This window comes from Cnephaeus nilssonii, assembly GCF_951640355.1.
Source record: "Cnephaeus nilssonii genome assembly, chromosome: 3".
NCBI lineage: Eukaryota > Metazoa > Chordata > Mammalia > Chiroptera > Vespertilionidae > Cnephaeus > Cnephaeus nilssonii.
This window is the reverse complement of record NC_137074.1, coordinates 78,762,788-78,780,417: the sequence shown is the minus strand read 5'-3', so window position 1 is coordinate 78,780,417 and position 17,630 is coordinate 78,762,788. Positions and strand designations below refer to the sequence as shown.

Here is a 17,630-nt window from a genome sequence, read left to right as displayed (position 1 = left end):
TAGCACCCATCCCTATAACTATGTGGGAAGTGGAAGAGAAGCCAGGGTTGGATGCATGGAGTCAGAAATCAGTCAGGAAAAAATTCTCCCAATCATCAAAAATGTAAAGCTAAACAGAGAATTAGGTTCCCATTTTTACCTATTCAAAATAGGATATAGCAGATGGTGCATTTTGCATAGTTTTAAAGAAACCATATTTTATTATTTCTTCTTTGATGAGGTGAATAAAATAAAAATTTTCAGAATTCCTGTGTTTGTAGCAATATTGTTGTGCTTTCTTATTCAAAACTAGAAGCCCGCGAAATTCGTGCATGGCGGGAGGTTGTCCCTCAGCCCAGCCTGTACCCTCTCCAATCTGGGACTCCTGGAGGGATGTCCGACTGCCCGCTTAGGCCCGATGGCATCATCGGGCAGTCGGACATCCCTCTCACAATCCAGGACTGCTGGCTCCCAACTGCTTGCCTGCCTGCCTTCCTGATTGCCCCTAACCGCTTCTGCCTGCCAGCCTGATCACCCCCTAACCACTCCGCTGCCAGCCTGGTTGATGCTTAACTGCTCCCCTGCCAGCCTGTTTGCCCTCCAACATCCCTCCTGTGCCAGCCTGGTCACCCCTAACTGCCCTCTCCTGCAGGGTTGATCACCTCCAACTGCCCTCCTCTGCCGGCCTGGTCACCCCTAACAGCCCTCTCCTGCAGGGTTGATCACCTCCAACTGCCCTCCCTTGCAAGCCTGGTCCCTCTCAACTGCCCTCCCTTGCAGGCTGGGTGCCTCCCAACTGCCCTCCCCTGCTGGCCATCTTGTAGTGGCCATGGCCATCTTGTAGTGGCCATCTTGGGGGCAGGGTCTTTGACCACATGAGGGCAGCTATATTGTGTGTTGCAGTGATGATCAATCTGTATATTACTCTTTTATTAGATAAGATAGAGGCCTGGTGAACAGGTGGGGGCCAGCTGGTTTGCCCTGAAGGGTGTCCCGGATCAGGGTGGGGTTCCCTTGGGGTGTGGGGCGGCCAGAGCAAGGGGCCTGTGGTGGTTTGCAGGCCAGCCACGCCCCCTGGCAACCCAAGCAGAGGCCCTGGTATCTGGGATTTATTTTCCTTCTACAATTGAAACTTTGTAGCCTGGAGCGGAGCCAAGCCTGCTGCTCCCTCGGGGGCGGCAGCCATATCTGTGGCAGTTAATTCACCTTCTACAATTGAAACTTTGTAGCCTTAAGCGGGTGAGCCCGGCCAGGGTGTGCAGAAAGCTTTGTTTCCCCTGTTGCCGCCGGCAACCCTGGCCTGCTCTCTCAAGCTCCATTCTGCCGCCATTTGTTTGAATTTGTTTACCTTCTATAATTGAAACTTTGTAGCTTGAGTGGAGGCTTAGGCCTGCAACGGCTATGGAAAGCTTGGCTTGTTCTGTTACCTGGGAAACCTTGCTCTCTGTGGCTGTAGCCATCTTGGCTTGGGTTAATTTGCATACTCGCCCTGATTGGCTGGTGGGCGTGGTTTATGTAGCGGAGTGATGGTTAATTTGCATATTACCATTTTATTAGAGAGGATAACTTCTCTCATACCTAATTTTGTATCAGTAACTTTATGTTCTTTTCTAAGAGAGCCCCCTCTCCCCCCAATTGTATGAGCTTCAGGCCTCACAAAAACCTAGATCTACCCTGGTGAGAAACCTGCTAAATTCTCTTATTCATTCTCATTGTTTCTCAACAAAACAAATTACTGAAACACACAACAACATGAATAAGTTTCAAAAGACTGATGCTAGCCCAGCCAGTATAGCCCAATGGTTGAGTATTGACCCAGGAACCAAGAGGTTACTGGTTTGATTGCCTGTCAGGGCACATGTTCAGGTTGCAGGCCCCATCCCCAGTAGGGGGCATACAGGAGGCAGCTGGCCGATGTTTCTCTCTCATTAATGTTTCTATCTATCCTTCGCCCTTCCTTTCTCTAAAATTAATAAAAACGTATTTTTTAAAAAAGACTGATGCTAAGCAAAAGAAGACTGATTCAAGAGGCTATCTAATGTGTGATTCCATTTATTTAACACTCTAGTTTATTTAAAACGATAGGGACAAAAACAGATCAGCAGCCACTGAGCAGTGGAGAAGGGAGACCTCTGGAGGGTGATGAAAATATTCTCTAAATTGTTGTGGTGGTTGTACTACTGTATTCGTTAATCAAAATTTACAGAACTGTATACTAAAAGGGGTTAATTTTACTATATGTAAATTACTCCTCAATAAACCTGACTTAAAAAATAATAAAAGTTGCCTTAGCTGGTTTGGCTCAGTGGATAGAGTGTTGGCCTGCGGACTAAAGGGTCCCCGGTTCAATTCTGGTCAAGTGCACATGCCTGGGTTGTGGGCTCAATGCCCAGTAGAGGGCTTGCAGGAGGCAGCCGATCAATGATTCTCTCTCATCATTGATGTTTCTATCTCTTTCTCTCCCTCTCACTTCCTCTCTTAAATCAATAAAAATATATTTAAAAAAGTTAATTTTCATAAACAATTTGTAGCACTTGCACAATATAGCTCAACTAAGTAACTGGCAGGGGTTGGATTTGAATCCCAGGTATACTAAACCTGAAGTCCACAATCTTAACATAGCCCTGCTTGAAAAGATGTCTCTTATAGCTTAATGACATATCCTTTTAAAAATTTTGATTTATTTCAGTTACAGTTGACATTCAATATATTAATTTCACATGTACAGCATATTATTTAGACATTTATATAACTTACTAGAGGCCCAGTGCATGATTGAATCATGCACGTGTAGGGTCCCCTACACGCTTTTGCTTTTGATCACGGGGAGCTGGGTGCCTCTCCAGCGCGGCGGAGGCTTCTGAAAGGCCTGGTGTCTGAGCGGAAAGGCATCCAGCTGCCATGCTTTTGCTTTTGATCGTGGGGAGTTGGGTGCCTGTCTGCTGGTGCACCAGGCCTTTCAGAAGCCTCCAGCGCAGCGGAGGCTTCTGAAAGGCCTGGTGTCTGAGGGGACAGGCATCCAGCTGCCACGCTTTCACTTTCGATCGCTGGTGCACCAGGCCTTTCAGAAGCCTCCGGCGTGGCGGAGGCTTCTGAAAGGCCTGGTGCTTGAGCGGAAAGGCATCCAGCTGCCACACTTTTGCTTTTGATCACGGGGAGCTGGGTGCCTGAGCGGACAGGCACCCAGCTCCCACGCTTTTGATGGTCCGTGGCCGCTGAGGGGGGCTACCCTGCTGTTGAGAGGCGCAGGGGGCGGGACTCCCACCCCCTGCGCCTCTCAACGGCCGCTGAGGGGGCCTGCCGCGGACACCTGGCTACCCTGCCGTTGAGAGGCGCAGCTGGGTGTCCGCGCAGGCCCCCTCAGCGGCCGCAGATCTGGCCTCGATCTGGCCGTTGAGAGTCGCAGGGGGCGGGAGTCCCGCCCCCCTCAGTGGCAGCGGATCCGTGCCTCTCAATGGCCGGATAGGCTACCCCGAGTCCCGGCCCCCAGCCTCCCACCGCCCAATCGTGGGCGTAGCGGAGTGATGGTAATTTACATTTTACTCTATTATTAGATAGGACTAGAGGCCCAGCACGTGCAATCGCGTGAGCCCCACCAGCCCCATGTGAGCCCTGCTTCGCCACACAAGCCACAAGTCCCGGCCTGCGAGAGGTGCTCCATGCACCTCCTGGTGACCGGTTGTGGTTGTGATGCCATTATGACCACAGGCCTTTTATGATAGACTAGAGGCCCAGTGCACGAATTGGTGCATGGGTGGGGTCCCTCAGCTTGGTCAGCGATCGGGCTGATTGGGGCTGGTCAGCCAGGGGGAAGGACCGCAGGTTAGCTGGCTGTGGGAGGTTGGCCAGCCACGGGAGGTTGGCTGTGGGAGTGCACTGACCACCAGGAGGCAGCTCCTGTGTTGAGCGTCTGCCCCCTGGTGGTCAGTGTGTCATCACAGCGACTGGTCAACTGGTCGTTCGGCTGACCGGTTGCTTAGGCTTTTATATATATAGATAAAGTGATCCCCCTGATAAGTCTAGTACCCCCCTGGCACCATACATAATTATTATAGTATTATTGGCTATATTTCCCCCAGGACTATTTTGTAACTGCCAATTTGTACTTAATACCTCCACCTTTTTACCCAAACTCCCTCCCATCTGTCAACCATTAGTTTTTTCTCTATATCTATGAGTCTGTTTCTGTTTGCCAGCCTATGACCTAGTATATAGTCAATTTTTAAAAATGTATCAAGGTTCTTTTTGAATAGAATGTATAGTTTCTAACCGTTAGATGTAGAGCTATATATCTACATATATATGTGTGTGTATATATATATATATATATATATATATATATATACACACACACACACACATATATATGATTATAGATAAACTAATGCATGTTTTTCAAATCTGTTATATTTTTATGAATATTTCTGTTTTATCTATTAATAATTGAAATGTTTATTAATATCTCCCACTCTTATTTGGGATCTGTCCACGTTTTAATTCTACCAGGTTTTATCTCCTAGGTATATTAGGTGCATGCAAATTGAGAACTGTTACAACATTCTGTTGGTCGAACTGCTTATCATTAGGTTGTGACCCAGTTTTTAAAAATCCTTCTTGTTTAATTTAGTCCAATTTCACTTATTGGGGTGGGGGTGTTCTTTATTTCTAGAGGTAGTCAGCTGTCCTCTGAGAAATCTTATATACGCTGAAAACTAATGCCAGAGACACAGCTGTACTTCAACAGTCTAAGTGTTTTGCTAAAATTACTCATCCCTAGGAGTCAGAATGTTTTATTTGGCCAGGAGAGGCAGGGCTGGGAACAACTCCTTAAGAAACATGTTCTCAGCTTATTAAGGGACTCCCACCAGCATCACTGAGAAAGAACACAGTTCCCACATCCAAAGAACAAGACCCTGTGAAGAGTGAACTTGGTGAAGGTCCTAAGGCCAAGCCAGCAAAACAACACAGGGCAGTGGAGGGGAGAAGAGGGAGAGAAGTGGAGGGGAGGGGTGAGCAGTGAGAAGCACAGCCAATGAGAAAGGGGCTCTCAATTCTGATTCCACTTATACTAACTGTGGTCATGTTCCATCCTTTATTGCTTCTGTACACTTTTCAAAATAATTAGTACAGCTATGCCATCACCAAAGAATAAGGGCTTATAATCAATTAATCCACACCAGAAAAGAATCGTACTGTCTGTAAATGTATCTCTCACTTACTCTAACTATTCAGAATGCCACATCTCCCTTTATTCTTTTCATGTCGGCTTTTCTATCAAAATCTCACCCTTCCAAAATTCAGGTCAAGTTTCACCTCCTCTGTAAAGACCTTCTGAAAGTAGAAACAAGGCTGTCTTAGGGCTATAATCCAACAAGTAGTCACAATTTTCACTAAGAAAGGAAAATGTGGAGAGAAGAAGACTAGGATCTAGTGTGCAAATAAATTCAGTGATAGATGGATGGCAGGAGGAGCAGAAAACCCAAGGCCAAGTGTGTGGTGCCTAATGCAGGGCTCTGGTGGCTTTGAGCGGGTGTTCAGAGAAGCTGGGGTAGGTTCAGTCGTCAGTGTCACAGCCTTTTCTGGCCATGCAGTCCCGGGTCCAGGTGTGGGGACACTGGACCACTCCAAGTCTTCCACGGGCTTGTGGTGGCTCATTAGGCTTAAATTAGCTCTGCACATACCTCTCAGGTTTTGTTTTTCCTAGTCCCCATATCCCGCAAGAAACAGCACAATCTACCTCTTCCATCTCTCAGGCTTCTTAAGATGTCTTCTCCCTCTCTCCACAAGATTTGACAAAACAAATGCTTCTGAATATAAGTTCTTATGAGTTGGTTCTCTCTATCAGAAGTTTTGTTGTCATTCTTAACTGGAATGGGGAGTGGGGGAAATAAATCCCTTTTCACCTTTAATTTTGCCATTTCCAGTGGCAATTGATGCAGCCTGGTCTACCTTCCAATCATGTTATTTTCACAGCTGAAGATGTTCCTAGCAACAAATCCAGACTTTGCTTACAATACATCTTGCCAGTTCCCACAGAAAACTTTAGAGTTAGAATTTCTGAAATAAGATGTCAAAACTCTGAACTGGAGTTGCTTTATGGTTCCCAAAACTCTGAAAGAAGGTAAAATACTAAGATCAATAAGATAATCTCAAAAATACATGCCTGATGAAAAATCTTTCACCTCCTTTCTGCAGGGAGCTTAAATGCTACAAGATTTGTGCCACCAGTTACATGCCAGCAAAATTAAATCTTGAGGGTTGTTTTTCAAAATTCTGACTGCTCTGGGTTAGTAATACTTCGTTTACTAATTTCTAAAAATGCACATAGCAAGCATCCTCAGGAACCACCAGCCTACATGGTGACAAAGCACCCAGAGCCACAGGAGGCTGACCTTTAAGAAACATGTTCTGAATCCACTCACTTATTTAATTCCCATGGCAATCTTATGAGATGGGTACTGTTACGATAATGTTTTACCGAGGTGGAGATTGAGGTACTTGCCCAAGGTAAATGAGAGAGAGCGCCTGGATTTGGATCTAGGCAGTCTTGATTCAGAGTCTACTCTGAATCACTACGCAATGCTGCCCCTCTAACTTAAAAACAAACTAGTTAGCTTTCCCATGGTTCTGGTCTCTAAGCAGAGTATTGGAATTCATGGGCCTCTGTGGGTAGAGCCCAGTTTAACATAATAATGTATGTTCTTATATTTGAACTAGAGGCCCAGTGCACAAAATTCATGCACTGGGGGGGGGGGGTGTCCCTCAGCCCGGTCTGCACCCTCTCACAGTCCGGGAGCCCTTGGGGGATGTCTGACTGATGGCTTAGGCCCGCTCCCCTAAGCCAGCAGTCAGACATCCTTAGCGCTGCCACCACTGCGGTGCTCGCCAGCCATGAGCCTGGCTTCTGGCTGAGCGGTGCTCCCCCTGTGGGAGCACAGTGACCACCAGGGGGCAGCTCCTGCATTGAGTGTCTGCCCCCGGTGGTCAGTGCATGTCATTGCGACTGGTCATTCCGCCAGTTTGGTCCATTTGCATATTAGGCTTTTATTATATAGGATAACACTCATTTAATTGGGACAGAAGCTCCTGAATGTGCTGAGCATCCCCCTCTAAAACAAACAAACAAACAAACAAACAAACTCAATTTGCCCAGTTATGTGTTAGTAACTCTCCCCCACAACCCACCTTCATCCTGTATTTTAGCTGCGGAGAAAACATATTCTGTTTGCCTAGGCTAGTCCTGGTTTATGCCTGTCATTCCCACATCCCATCTGTTTAGTATCTGTCTTATTGCAAGGATTCTTTAATATATTAATATGCATTACTATCCAAGTGTGGGAATGGAAATGAGGTCATCCTCAGACTTCTCTGACCCCTGACCTCTGTCTGTGCAGCACAACTGTTAGCACTCCCAGAACAGTACTCTGTGCGCACATTTGGGAAGTGCCAGTGTAGAGGAGTGACAAAGGAGGTCTTAGAAGGCCTAGACTCTAGTTCCAACTTTTGTGATCTTAGGCAAATCTCTTACTTTGTGCCACAGTTTTCCCATTTGTGAACTAAAGTCATACTGCTGTGATTTATGATTCTCTCCTGGTTCAGGCCAATTTCTATTAAAAATGCTGTATCCTGGACAAGTCAAAATTTCCATAGTGAGGTGGAATGCTGGAGTACAGAGGCATAGGTAAAATAAAAAAAATAAATAAAAAAGGTGAACATGGCCTGTTATATGGTGAGTGACATCATGTCCTCTGAACAGAAATTTCATAAGGAAGCGGCCTATGAGGCTGCAGTGAGGTCTGCTACACATTCACCTTGCTATAAAGTGGGATCCCAAGGAAGAGAAATGTTACAATGGAAAAGCACACTGTTTCTATTAAGACTGCCCCATAGCCTTCACAGAGACTCCAACTACCTATCAGATTACTCACTGTATGCCCTTAATGTACATTGTGTATATTGTTAAAAGTGGGTGTAATGTTCACATGCTCGGCTTCAGAATGCTTACTTTTCTTACGCAGCTTCTCAATGGAAAAAGCCAGGTCTTAACCACTGTTTTGTGTAGCTTAGGACAAGACACTCTATTACTCCATCCTTAAAGTTTCCTACTGGTAAACTAAGCTTAGAGGTATTAACCTATCAATGAATTACCCACTATATGGGAAATACACAGAGAGGGATTTGTGTTTGGAATGATGTTCTCCACGATGATATGGGATGAAGCTGAGACGTACAATCTAATGAGATAAATAGATAAGAGAGACTAAAATAAGACTTGAATTGTCAAAACTGTACTACCAATTTGATGCGGTTGTCGTTAATTATTTTTTATACTTTTCCCTGATATAAAGGTAATACTAATTGTAGAGATTGTAGAAAATAAAGACAAGTAAAAAGAAACAAAAATTTGGTATCCTATATAATAAAAGGGTAATATGCAAATTGACCCTAATGGTGGAACGACCAGAACGACAGCTTGACCAGTCACTATGACGTGCACTGACCACTTTTCGGTTCTTTTCCTCGGCAGGTAGGCTCCCATTGCCCGATGGCGAACGAGGAACCGGGGGTGGGTTGTGGGGGATGTGGACAGCACCAGGCCAAGGCCCCCACCCTGCTGGTGGCCCCCCACACAGAGGGCAACCCGCGGCGGGGGCAGGGCCGGTGAGCGGGCAGGAACTGATAACCTTTTAGTCCCTCCCCTCGGTTGGCAGGCTCCGATCGCCCGATGGCGAACGGGGAACTGGCGTTGGGTGGAGGTGGGGGGGGGGGGGGGCGGGGCAGGTGAGCAGGCGGGAATGGCTGACTTCTCAGTCCCTTCCCCCAGCCGGCAGGCTCTGATCGCTCGATGGCCGGTGGGTGGTGGAGGGGGCTGGGGCCGGCTACCAGCAGCTGGGGAAGATGGCCCTGATTGCAGGTCAGACCTAGGGACCGTACCTGTGCACAAATTTCATGTACCTGGCCTCTAATTACTATACAAAGATGGTCCCACTATAACAAAAGATCTATTATAATATTGACACATTTACTTCTACCTTTTTTCTGTCTCAGTGTGTATACACACACACACGCACACACATGTCCACACAACTTTATATATCTAGAATTACATATCAAATATAATTCCAAATACATTTAACATTCTATCATGAGCATTTTCGCATCTCCAGTAGTCTTGAAAAACATTTTCAATGGCTATATAACAACATGTTGTTTGCCTGCATTACATTTATTTGTTCTTTAATCATTACTTAGACAAAATTTTGCCTTTGCAAATATATTGTAATAGATAACTTTGTAACATTTTATGTATTTCTGACTAGAACATGTTTCTAGAAGAGAAATTACATTGTAAAAAGGTAACCATGTTTATTTTTTAATCCTCACCCGAGGATATTTTTCCATTGATTTTTTTGAGAGAGTAGAAGAGAAGGGTAGAAACACACAAAGAGAAAAACATGGATGTGAGAGAGACATATTGATTGATTGCCTCCTGCATGCACTGGGAATGGGCCAGGGATTGAGTCTGCAACAGAGGTACCTGAATCAAACTCTTGACCTTTCAGTCTGAGGGAGGATGCTCTAACTACTAAGAAAAACTGGCTAGGGCATAGCAGAAACTCTTGATATTAAAGGCAGTAAAATTCAAGAGGGGCACAGGTTTAGAAAGACAGACATCTGAGGGAAATGAAAAGTGACAGCGCATATCCTAAAGTGGAGGGAAAGAAGAGAAAACTATAAAAACAAATAGATGCATGGATTCAAGTAAGCAAAGTAGTTTGGACAATGATATTATAGTACAGTAATCAATGTTCACATTAATGATTCAATTCTCAAATAATCGTTAAATGGTCTAATTTTCTTTAAACATTTAACTTAAATCCTATGGAGTAGATTTTGTTGAATGGTATAAAGTGAAGCTCTAACTTTATTATTTTTCCAAATATTTAATCAATTCTCCTAACATCTTCCTGAATGATGCTTCCTTCCTCACTGACATGTTATGGTACTTTCATTTAATCAAAACATAAAGCTTACATACGCTAGGGTCTGGTTCCACTGATCTGCCTCTGACTCTTCTATAGGTACCACACCATATTATTTAAAAAATATATTGAGCGTTCTTCTTTATGTTCCTAAATGGCTGACACATTAGAATACAGGGAATGGCAAGAGAGGGAGCTCCAGATCCAGGCCAAAATCTCTGAAAACGCTGGGGATGGGCCCGGAATAGATGAAGGTTAGTAAGGATGTAGGTGTGGAGGTTAAGCTGTTTTGCTACAGAATTTCACCTCTGTCACTCAATGGCTCTTTGGCTTTGGACAAGTAAGTTCACCTTTCTGTGCTGTGATTTTCTTACATATATACTGAGGTGGTTGAGAGGATAAAATGAGTTAGTGTAAAAACAGAACAATGCATAGCCCATGGTAAACAGGTTTGTGGGCCATATGATCTCTACACATTGAATCTTGAAACTACCCAGTGAAAATGTGTACATGAGTGGGCCTGGTTATATTACAGGAAAACTTTCTATACAAAAATAGGCAGCCAGTGCATGGGCCATAGTTTGCCAACTGCTCCTCTAGGTAGTTGTTATAGCTCACGTATCATGTAATTAGACCACTCATCATACTGCATCTGTCCTCACTACTGGACAGTGGGCTATCTGAGAGCAGGGTGTCCTTCCATCCCCGTAAACCCTGCAAGGAGCATAGAATCTGGCAGATATAGTTAATCAATATCTCCTGAAACACAGAATGAGATGACCACATAATATCAATCTTAACTGTTAAAAACTTGGTTGTGCTACAAGGCAGAAAGCATGTGAGCCCTTCAGTAGCTACCAAAACAAACTACAGAGAAGACCTCATGGCCTGTTTAACACACTGGAACATCTAGCAGAATTAATCTTTCTTCCTTTAATGTGAGAGGGAAACTCAGGTCCCGGAAATTCACAATGTCAAGGACCAAGTAATATTGCAGACATCAAAATAGAGCTGTCCAGCATGATCTATAAAACAGAACACACTTTATAGGAATGGAGAAACAGCTGTTTCCCCATTTCTGTTTTAAAAGAGGAAATAGGCTACAGGACTCAGGAGTATATGCTAAACATGTGGAGAAAATTTATTTGCTTAAAGAAATGTGACATGGAGTTGACAAAGGGCTCAGTTTGTAAAAGATAATGTCTTGGTGGGTGAAGTTAAGAAGATAAAAAGGATATATAGAGAGGCATTTCAGCATTGTGATTAATAAAAAAAAGAAACATCAATAAACACTGAAGGGTAAGAAAAGTAAAGTTGAAGCTGAAAAGAACTGAATATGCTCTAGGGAAGGCACTAACTATGAGAACCAAGTATCAATTGCAATAATAATGGATTTATTAAAATAAATTTTAGATAAGGATGACACGGGTTTAGGAGAACATATGGAAACCAAAATCTCACTCAAAAGTAAGTGTGAATATTGAGTTTCTCTAAATATAGTGTAGAGAATCCTTATACAGCTAAGAATGCCTGGGAAATATATTAGAGACTCCAGGGGGAGAATTTTAGAGTTCTGGAATATATTTAAAAATAGGTAGTAGGCAAAGAACCATGTTAAACTTCTTCCTTTTAATTTCCATGTTCAAACTTAACCAGCAGTGATATTTTTAGTATAATTAAACATTTGCTGAACTCTTTTTATAGGAGATTACTCATTTTGTGTGACTCAACATATTCTCTCAAGTGGCAATTACCAGACAGCACTCTTTAAAATTTCTTCAAATCATAAAATCATTATTACTGTAAAAAAAGGACCAAAGGTTTTCTTAAAAAGAACAAGTTATTGTTGGTTTCCTTTAGTTTCTACTTCTCCTTCCCTCCTAAGAATTATGAAAGGATTTATTATGTAGGCACATGGACAGTTATTCATTCATTCTTCAAATAGTTAATGAGCACCTACTATGTACCTGGTACTGTGCTAAGTAAGCCCAGGAGGAAGCAAGATAAATAAGATATGGTCCTCACTCTGAGAAGCTGACAAGTGAGAACGAGAGAGGTGTATAAGCAATTACAATGCAATGTGATGCTATAGTGATGAAGAACGAGTATGAAGTGGTCAGGGTCTTTGGCAGGGGAAGGTGGGATTAGAAAGTGACAGCATTAGGGAGTTTTCTATGGTGATGAAACTGTGTGAATAGTCCTGATGTGATGGTGGCCACAGAAATCTGTATGGCTGTTAAATTCACAGACCTGTATGTCAAAAGAAAAAAAAAAAGGCCAATTTTACGATATGATTACAGATAAATAAACTATGGTATATTTGCATAATGGAATACTACTGAGTAATAAAAGGAATGGACTATTGGTAAATGCAATGACATGGATGAGTCACAAAAGCGTTACTGAAGAAAAGCAGTACATCCTATGATTCCATTTATATGAACTTCTAGAGTAGGCGACATTAACATAGAATTTCAGAAACAGAGCAGTGATTGCTTTTGTGGGGTGGGGTAGGGATTCACTGGGAGGGGATCTTGGGGAACTTTCAAGTGTGACTGCAATGTTCTAGGTCTTGGTCAAAACTGATTGAAAAGTACACGTAAGATTTACTGAGACCCTCAATAAATGTACATTATACCTCAATAAAATATGTATTTAGTGGTCTTATCTTTTACAACACAGGATTTCTTATGGTGTTTACAGTTATAAAAAACAGTAACAACTTCTGTACCACATGTCATCATTTTCTTTGTAAGAGAAACTGGATTTCTTTTGGATTCTTAATGAAATCAACCAATTATAGATCTTGTGACAAACAAGTAAATGCAATGTACAGAGTATGCAGCAGTAGAGGGATGAGGAGGGCAGAACTCTACGCTCTTTTGGTGCATCAGACACTTTCAGAAAGAAGTGAATCTCATCTGGATGTTGAAGAAAGAGCAGGAGGTTGATGCACAGACAGGAAAGAGTAAGCATTGGAGAACATGTGAAAAGTCAGATGTGAGAGGGCCGGGGAAGTCTTAATGGGCGAGCTGCACATAGGTGCTGTGGGAAAAGAAGTTCTAGAGAGGGCAGGGTCCAGCTGGTAAAGGTCACCCTCTCGCCTCCCCCACCCCCAGGCTAAGCACTTCATGTGCCTAATTTAATCCTCACAATCACCTCCATTGTTCAGAATTGGGGCTTGGGAAGTGCAGGGCCAGCCCGGATCCCTAGGCCCTGATGCAGTGGGCGAGCATTCCTATACGGGTAACTGGGGCTCTCACTCTCACACTCAATGGTGCTGCCTCCTTTCTGCCATGCTGAGGAGTCTGGCCTGTGCTTGGTGTGCAGGGAAGCTTTTACCTGACCAGAATCTGCGTGCAGGAATAAAGGGCCTCTAATGAGAATGGATCATTGGGGGTGATTCTCGGTCTCTCTTTTTTTTTCTGCTTCAACTCACTTGATAACACAACTATTTTAAAGGTCATTAGTAATGGTGGCCAAGCAGTGATCACCAAAGGCTATCTTTATGCTTCCCATTCCCCCAAAACACCATCCGCTTCCTCTAATAGGTTCTAATTTTAAAATTGGGTCAGCAATGAAATGACAGTTCTGTAAATTTCTAAGTGGGAGATGGGGTACTCTTGAGATCCCCAAATCTAAATGAGAACATGTATGGAACGGAGGGGCTGGTTTTGGGGGATTTTGTGCGATGTCCTAACCAAATATCCCAAAGGATGCTGAGACACTGAGGTAAACAGGATTTGCTGACCAGGTATTTTCCAGGTTTTGGTGACAATGTGGATGTTCTGGCCTCTCGACTGGCTCAGGTATAAAAGTCCATCAGGCTTGCAGATTTCAGAGCTACCCTGGGGAGAGGGCATTGCTTCTGTGGTGGTCCAGGGATTATAGTTCTCTGCTGGAGGGGACCCCTAAGAAGGCTCTCAGAAGAGTCCAGGCCCTTCTCTTAGAACAGACACTTCCTAGGGAAGTGCCTTCTGCTGCACAGAGATTAGGACCAGGTCAAGGGCTTAGCATTAGCATTGGAGAATTGCCTTAATTAATAACATCTTAAAAATAATCACAATAAAGCTGCACAGAGCTTAGAAATTTATAAAATGTATTCATATTCATGGTCTAAAAATAATTTTGAGCCCCACCAAATTTCTGAAGGTCAGCATTTAACAGATGAAGAAACTGAGGACTAGGGAAGTTAAGTTGCTGACACTTTCATAGTTTGCTCACCTGCCTACTTTCCCCCCTTAGTTCCTTCCCTCCCTCTCTGCTCAACTTTCTTCTTTAAGTTTTAAAAAATATCTACCTATTGGTTAACTATGGGTATCTTTTTTTTTTTCAATTTTTTATTAAGGTATTATATGTGTACATATCTTACCATTGCCCCCCCACACACCCCACTCCCATATATGCCCCCACCCCCCAGAGTTTTGCATCCATTGGTTATGCTTATATGCATGCATACAAGTCCTTTGATTGATCTCTTATCTCCCCCACCTCTCCCTAACCTTCCCCTTGTAATTTGACAGTCTGTTTGATGCTTTACTGTCTCTGTATCTATCTTTTTGTTTAAGTTTATAATGTTCTTTATTATCCATAAATGAGTGAGATCATGTGGTATTTTTCTTTCATTGACTGACTTATTTCACTATGGTCTTATTCTAGGAAGAATTTAAGCAGTTTACAGGGTTACAAAAAATATAATAAAAATAGTATAAATTAAAAGTGGGAGCAAATATGAAAGCAACGTAAGAATCAGACCTGAAATCAATCAAAGAGTTCCAATAAAGATGTTATAATGCCCTATATTTTTGCAATTGGTGGGGTACAAATTTGGTTCTAAGCTTTTAGGATTCAATGTGGAAAAGAACAGTCACTCTTCAGAGTAGCCATAGGCTAAAACAACAACACACCAACCAGTTTCTCAGGGGCGAAGCATGATTTTAGGTTCTTAATAAACCCAATACAAGTAGGGAAGCACAGCAACTTCCTTTGATGACTTCACAGCTTTGAATTAGACCTTAAAAGGTGATTCTGGCCCTGGCTGGGGGCTCAGTTGGTTGGTTGGAACGTCATCCGGCACCAGAAGGCTGCAGATTCCATTCCCAGTTGGGGAACATGCCTGGGTTGCGGTTCTATCCCCAGTCAGGGCGCTTGTGAGAGGCAGCCAATCAACATCGATGTTTCTCTCTCTCTCTTAAAACAAAACAAAACAAAACAAAACAAAACAAAACAAAACACCCTACGGAAACATATCCTTGAGCAAGGATTGAAAATAAAAAGGTGACTCAGGCCCCGGGGAAAGGCACTTTGTTATTCTAAGGAAGCTCAGGCCCTGCTGGGGTGAGGCCCTCACTTACCAGGGGACTAGCAGCCCTGGCCTAGCACTGGCCCATACCATAGCCCCCCTTCGGAGCTCATGTGCATCTACTCAGCCCTTATCCTGCAAACATGAGGTGATAGTGACAGAGGACAAGATCAATGCCCTCATTACAGCAGCTGGTGTCAATGTTGAACCTTTCTGGCCAGGCTTGTTTGCAAAGGCTTTGGCCAATGTCAACATCGGAGCCTCATCTGCAGTGTAGGGGCTGGTGGGCCTGCCTAGACAGTGGGTGCTGCCCAGCTGAGGAGGAGAAAGGGGAAGCAAAGAAAGAAGAATCTGATGACACGGGCTTTGGTCTTTTTGACTAAAGCTCTTTTGTAACCCTTCAATAAAAAGCTGAACTCTGAAAAAAAAGAAAGGTGATACTGGTCTTCACACTGTTTTGTCAGTATACAACAGTTTCTAAACTCCTGTAACAAATTCCGCTTATGAAAATCAAAGCAGGTAAGGCCCCAGTGAACTCATTAGTTGTTGAAATAGTTTCAGGACCCAGGGAGATAAGGCCTGCGACTGTTCCCACACTTGCTACGGGGAAAAGACAAAAACCTATGCACTCTGCTGCAGAAATAAATAGGTCTTTATAGAGATGTTAAATCTCATTTTGTAACTTGTGTTAACATCACGATTAGGACGTGGTGGCAAAAATTAACAGGACCTTACACATCTTACATCCCTTATGACTGCTTTTAATATAGAAAAGCATTACTCCCGAATGCCTTTTTATCCCACTGCACATCCTGCTGCATTCAGGCCCCAGGGGCAGGCTTTATTTACATTGGGTATTTTATATTTTCCTCACGCAACCCTCCAGTTTCCCTTACTTTTATGCCAAGGAATGGACACAAGAGTTTTTCCTTTTTGTAATTTATATATGCAGAAAATACATCCAAGTCAGGAATGCCCCTTTCACCCACAGGAAGAGTCTGGGGCCATCTGACTCATCGACACGACAAGCCCAGAAATAGAAAAAGCAATCAGGAGGGAAGGGAGAGACGAGTGGAAACTTCGGAGCCGGCTAAGGTGCTATGTCATATGAAATTAATTCTCTGAGGTCAGCAATTAGAGTCAGGTTACAGCCTAAACATAATTCTGCCTGCTAATTACTTGACCCATTACAATATTTATTTCATTGAGAGAGATGCCCAGCCATTACTTCCAAAGGTGGGTTTTGGGGCAGAAAGAAGGAAGCTAGCAGTCAGAGAAATAGCAACCCTTTCTTTTATAAATAGACGTGTCTCCCAGGCCCCTAACTGAAATGATTTCCTGCCTCCTTAAGTGAGGGATCAGATGTATCATGCTCCTTCTTTTCCAGCAAAATGAGATCTCAGAGCTCTTTAGCAAAGTGCAAAAGACGACAGAAGAAATTAGTTGAGTTATGTTCTGTTATGAAAAGCCCTGAGGTGAGATGGTAAGAAAACAACCTTTTGTACGAGGGAAAGAGGGAGAAGTGGGGCATGAACGATGTGGCCAGAACGGTATAGGTATGTACCACTGAATTTTTGAAGACTTATTTCCCCCCATTGAAGACATTCAGAGTGGCAATAAGAAGAAATGCCAATTTCCACATGGAGATGTTGGAATGACTGGAGTACCATGAACAGAAGAGACTAAAATACAAGGTATAAATGAGGATAAAAGCCCGTTACTTAGAGAGGGCATGAAGCAATGCCTGAGGGGCTGGTGGGCCTGAGAAACAGTGGCAGCAGTAGATCTGAAAGCTGGTATCTGACAGCATGGGATTCATATACACCTAATCAATTTATAAACCACTCCTCAATAATAAAAATAACAGTGGTAGCAGCTGCTGCCGCCATACAGTGAGTGACTGCTCTGTGCCGGGCACTGCACCGAGAGCTTGGTGTCCATGACCTCTCCAAGGAGTGCTGTCTCCTCCCCACATAGCTCCCAGGTGGCCCTTTGCCATTTGGAGATGCATTTCCCCTGCAGGAATGTCCTTGATGTTCACACAAGCTAACGCACATGAATAACAAGTGGGATGTTGAGGACGGTGAGGAACAGAAGAGAGCTACCTTGTGACTGGGTTGCTGCAGGGCCTGAATCACATGAGATTTCGGAGAATGTCAGGGTCACCAGCTGTAACTTGGAGCCAATGGAAAGGCTCCCCAACTCTTGCTTTCTCCCATCCTTCTCATTTCTGCCCCCACACTGACACATGGTGAAAGAAAAGAAGGGAAAGACTGATGCCTATAGCTGAAGTGTGCAATTTAATGGCCAGAAACCAGACATGTCACATGTAATCAAATCATCATAGTGTTGGTGACAGAGTTAAG

General features: G+C 43.6%; 1 protein-coding gene and 1 pseudogene across 5 annotated transcripts in view; one reads left to right on the top strand and one right to left on the bottom strand.

Annotated features, from left to right (window-relative positions):
* Positions 1 to 17,630, bottom strand: part of CMSS1 (cms1 ribosomal small subunit homolog) — a 402,242-nt gene that overhangs the window by 49,166 nt on the left and 335,446 nt on the right. The gene's annotated exons all lie outside the window — the stretch shown is intronic.
* Positions 7,694 to 17,493, top strand: LOC307097226 (large ribosomal subunit protein P1-like; annotated as a pseudogene). The gene is made up of 2 exons: positions 7,694 to 7,773; positions 15,360 to 17,493. The product of its transcript is annotated as a large ribosomal subunit protein P1-like (transcript).